Source organism: Marmota monax, unplaced genomic scaffold (genome assembly GCF_021218885.2).
Source record: "Marmota monax isolate L192 unplaced genomic scaffold, Marmota_monax_Labrador192_F-V1.1 WCK01_AAM20220418_F8-fsc00731, whole genome shotgun sequence".
Lineage (NCBI taxonomy): Eukaryota > Metazoa > Chordata > Mammalia > Rodentia > Sciuridae > Marmota > Marmota monax.
Genome location: NW_026692629.1, coordinates 98,995 through 104,403, shown reverse-complemented (window position 1 = coordinate 104,403; position 5,409 = coordinate 98,995). Strand labels below are relative to the sequence as shown.

At 44.7% G+C, this 5,409-nt stretch overlaps 1 pseudogene; it reads left to right on the top strand.

Moving 5' to 3' along the window:
- The first annotated feature begins 3,182 nt into the window (after nt 1-3,182).
- On the top strand, nt 3,183-4,290 carry LOC124093738 (neurofilament light polypeptide-like; annotated as a pseudogene).
- The last annotated feature ends 1,119 nt before the right edge of the window (nt 4,291-5,409 follow it).

Below are 5,409 nucleotides of genomic sequence, written 5' to 3'. Positions count from 1 at the left end.
CAGGGAAGCATTAGGAACAGGCACACATGATACATGGGGAGGCTGACAAGGAGATTTGGCCATTCCTGGTCACTTATGACCCCTACTTAAAAGTATGTGTGCTCCAGAGATGCAGGACCATTTCTAAAACCTCTCCCGTCCAAGAGGAAGCCAGATAGATGCAGAAATCTCAGGTGAATAAAGGATTTAGTCTTTTAAAAATTGTGTCATCATTTGGCTCAGATAGGATGTGTTCAAAACAAACTCCCACATGGAATTTTACTGGTATTCCCATCAATTTACAATTGTGCCAAGTAGATTTTGAACTACTTTATATATGTATTTTTGGAAAATTGGGTTCTTAAACATTGAGCCACAACACCAACAGATTATGTTTACTGTTTTTTTTTTTTCCCCCTTAAGGTCTTTCTAAGTTGCTGAAGTAGGCTTTGTCTTTGGTGCTTCTACTGCCACATTCTCCTGAGCTGCTGGGATTACATTCAAGCACCACTGTGCCCAGAGTCATGTAGCTTTTTCCTCTTCCTTCACTTCATGGTTGGTGGGTCATGACAACAGTGGTTGAAATGCAGTCAAAGGAAAAGCCAGGTTCACATTTCTGAGCTATGCCATAACAAAGTGTCTCATGAGGAATCTGCCCATTTCCATGTCCAATATGCAATTGTTAAAAAGTCAAACTGAGTTCTATAAAGCCTAATCGGATACATAGAAGAGAACAACAATAAAATATAAAGTTTTTCCAAAAGGTTATTAATTTACTTAGACACATGTGAAATACATCTATCCATCTATCACCTATCTTCTTCAGCCATTCATCTATAAATAAATACTTCGATGGTGGATAGGGCTGCTCCTTAGTACCACACTGACATCCATGGAATTTTGTCTCTTTTCATGGAAGATGGACTCAGCTGTAAAAGAACACATCTGCTCTCAATAGACAGACTTGAAACAAAAATGAATTGAAGGGTGTGTTACCACTTTAAAAATGACAAAGTAAGCTGGGAATAATAAACCAAAATAGCCTGTCTTTTGCAGAGTGCCATGATGTCCCATGATTGTGACTGAGCATCATCGAATTGTTTTTGGTTCACAAACAATTTGAGGTTGACCTTGCAGTCTGCTGTCCAAATTTTGTTGAAAGTGATGGGTTGCTCTCAAAGATTGATTTGCAGAAAAGACCCAGGTGCTGCATCATGGCTCTGACTTGGGTTTAGTGAAGCCCCCCTACTGAGCAGGGGCTAACACCCTTCTTTTAGTGTGCATGCAGGAGAACTCTAGTTCATTATGTTGGCTTGTGGAATGTGAGTCCCTTCCCTTCTTTTCCCCATCAAGTAAAATTCCAATGAATGATTTGGTATGAAAAAAGTGACAATGCCCTTTCCATAAATGGATGCCTGAATGAGGTGGAAGACCATCTTAGATGAGATTAATTCAAAATGAGTTTATTTAAGAAAATAACAAAAATGATTTGTAAATCAAGTAGCCTTCAGAATCAGAACAGAATCTAAGAACAGTGTGCAATAACATAATTAGGCAGCATTTATAGGAAACAGAAGTGAGGTATAAAGACAATTTAATTGTTTACAGCTGAAGTGATTTAAAAGTTTCTACATGAACTGAAACTCAGTGCTAACTTCCCATTGCTGTGACAAAATACTTAACCAACTTCAAAGGAGTTTCAGAGGTTTCAGTCCATGATCCCTTGGTCTCATCCCTTTGGCCCGGTGGTAAAGCTGAACATCATGGTGAGCAAGTGGTTGAACAAAACTTGTCACATCATGGTAGCCAGGAAGCAAAAAGAGACCAGAGAAGAAAGGTCAGGATCCCAACATTCCCTTTAAGCACACAATCCCAAAGACCTAATGCTCTCCAATGTGTTTCTACCTGAAGTTGCCTCCTGATGTTTCTCCCACCTCCCTGTGGTACCACAGCCTGGCAACCCAACCTGCAGCCTATGGCCTTTAGGGCCATTTGAGATCCATAGCACTCAGCTACTGGGATGGGACTCCATGTTGATTTGGTCTGTTTATTCTATTTCAGAGCCTAGGCAAAACCAATGGCTTCCCATGTGTTTTATTTCACAACCCTAAATCAGTTTCTGCACATGATGTAAGCACGGGAGCAAATGCCTTTCCATGATCCTGGATGTGGTGTGGATCTTGGGTTCTACCTCTTCATTTTTGAGCCTGATAAGAGAACAAGCCTCTTGAAACATTTCAATAAAGAAATGGGTTTTCCTTTAAGTTTTACAAAAAGTGTATTTCAATTGACAAAAGGATTCTCAGATGCAATTATAATAAATGTATATCTAGAAATTTAATAAACATTTTCAAAGACTCAATTGTATGATACAGTTTTAAAATACTACAGATGTTTTGTAGATTGGTCATTTTTTGTCTAAATAGTGCCAAGGTAATAAATAACTCCAAACATTACATTAAATTCATAAATGCAATAAAATGGTTATTCATAAATTTAAAAAGAAAAGAAATTGTCTAATAGATGATAAATCTTTCTCATTATTACACACATTACAATCTACTTCTATTGGTTGATGAAAGTCATAAGACAAACTTAAATTCAAAGCTCTAAAGTCTACTATTCTTGAAAGACATAGCCTGGCCAGCCAGGGCCAATGAAGATATGCAAAGAACATTTTGCTCTCATAAAAGAAACCGTGGCAAACCTATTTGGGCCAGGAGAAAGGCTGCACTTCGTGGTGACAGCACGTATTGAAACAAAACCACTCACCTTAGTCCTGGGTTGTGGATCAGTGGTAGCACTTGCCTAACATGTGTGCAAGAGGATCTAGTTGGATTCTCAGTACCGCATATAAATAAATGAGTAAAATAAAACCAAAAATCACTTGCCCCTGAGAGCACACCCCCAATGACCCAACAACTTTCCCGTAGACCCCACCTCTGATCATTCATCATTTCCCAAGAGCACCACCCAGGGGAACAATTCTTGAACACCTTGGCCTTTGGGGGACTCTCAAGTCCAAACTATGGCAATCTGTTAAGTAAATAAAATAAAATAAAATAAAATAAAATAAATAAAATAATAATAATAATAATAATAATAATAATAATAATAATAGGCACACAGCCATCCATCCTTTGCATTCCCTTTCTCCCCAGTCCTTCCTCCTCTCCAGGCCCCCATCTCCGCTGGCCTATAGCATGAGTTCCTTTAGCTATGAGCCTAGACCTCCTACAAGCTGCGCTATGTGGAGACTCCCCAGGTGCACATCTCCAGCCTGCACAGTGGCTACTGCACCGCGTGCTCCGCTTACTCCACTACTGGCACCCTGTGTCCTCCTGGCTCTCAGTGCGCCGCAGCTACTCGTCCAGTTCCGGCTTCTTGATGCACAGCCTGGAGAACCTAGACCTGAGCCAGGTAGCCGCCATTAGCAACGACCTCAGGTCCATCCACACTCAGGAGAAGGTGCAGCTCCAAGACCTCAAAGACTGCTTCGCCAGCTTCATCGAGCGCGTGCAGGAGCTGGAGCAGCCGAACAAGCTGCTGGAAGCCGAGCTGCTGGTGCTGTGCAAGAAGCATTAGTGAAGCCAGATTTAAAGTTAGGTAGTCAGTGTAGTTAGATAAATCGGGTCTAATGCCTAGTGAAATCTAAAATGGAGGCCATGCTTGCAATGATTCCGGGAAACGCAGGACAACTCATGGAGTGTTAATGAAGTCCCAAAAAGGCCCTAGGCCAAAGTCCACCTCAAAGAAATGTTAATGAACAGCCCCCAGCAAAAAGGTGCTGACTCAGAAGTCCTTCCTGACCAGATTACTTCTTTGGCCCACCTGTGTCCCACCCCTTGGGCCTTCCCACCTACATTCCATCACTGAAAGAACTATAAAAAGGGGAAACAACCGCACTTCCACGGATTCCACCTCTTGGGTCCCCTTCTTCCTCCGGGAGAAGTCTTTTCTGCTGTCCTTTAATAAACTTCTAATTTCTACTCTGACCTTGCCTCAGCGTGCTTCTTTGGTGTTATTCTTCAACATTGGGAAAGCAAGGACTCGTCACCGGTCAACAGCGGTAACATTAGGAGCCTTCCCGCTTCTGGGCGCTGTAGGAGCAGGAGATTAGCCACCTGTGCCTGGCGGGGGGGACGCTACCAAGAGAAGCAGGCGCTCCAGGGCGAGCGTGAAGGGCTGGAGGTGACTCTGTGCAACCTGCAAGCACGCTACAAAGAGGATGTGCTGAGGTGCGAGGACGCCTAGGGCCACCTGATGGAGGCTCATGAAGGCGCAGAGGAGGTGGCACTGGCCCTGCGCTGAGCTTCAAAGTCATGTCCACAGCCTGATGGACTAAATCGCTTTTCTGAATCTCCAAAGCCTCATTCTGTCTCAGCCTTTCCTTCTCTCTTTTTAGGCTCCCCCTCTCCTTTAGAACTTGTTCTTATCTTCATTTCTCCACCCTTCTCTACCTCTATTTTCTCAACACTGTCTCTCCCCTTCAGTCTCTCTCTCTCTCTCTCTCTCTCTCTCTCTCTCTCTCTCCCTCTCCCTCCCTCCCTCCCTCTGTCCGCCCCTCCCTCCCTCCGTCCATCCCTCCATCCCTCCCTCGTCCCTATTTCTTTGGCTCTGTCTATCATTCCTATCTTGCCATCCGAGGTCTCCCTGGGTTTCCTGCCCGCCCCCCCATCCCACCCACCCGCCAAGGCACCCTTGGCGCAGAGCAGGGCGAGCCCAGCCTGTGTGCAGAGCAGGAGCCCCATGGTGCTGGCCTGGGAAATGTCAGCGCCCAGTTTGCTGGAGGCCGCCCTCCCCATGATAGCGCCAGGCCAGCCCAGGAGGATATGCTCCAAGTCTGAGCCAAAATTCCTGGGCTGCTTGGGGTTTTCTGGCTCCAAAACACTCTTCCCCTCCAAAGGCCCCGCAGTACCTGGCGGATCTCAGAGACCCCAAAGACCTAATCCCTAGGTTCCAGCCAGGGCGCCACCCCAGGAAGGAAGGGTGTTCTTGCACAGGAGGGGCTTTGGGGAAGACATGTAGCCCTAGGAGGATGCCCCGGGGATCCAGAGGTTCCTTATGAGCCCATTTCTCTGAGAGAAGTGCTTTCCTCTTTGTCACCCCAGATTGTTGGCAAAGGACCTGAAGCCAGACTCCTAGGGAGCTTTTCTGTCTACCCAAGGACAAGATATTAACGCTAATGCTGTCCAACTCCATCTGACCCTGAGAGGGAGATTCAGGCAAGGTGTCTGCCTTCCACAGAAATCCACTGCTTTGGTAAAGAAGTAGCAGCAATATTAGACGCCTTTCAAAAGAAAATAAATTCATGGCTGTCATACAGATAGAAAATGAGCATGTGCCAAAGATTTTATTTAGCTCATTGTTAATGAGGGAACAAGTAGATGTTACAAGCAGTCCTAAGAACAGACTTAGATTAGGAAAAGC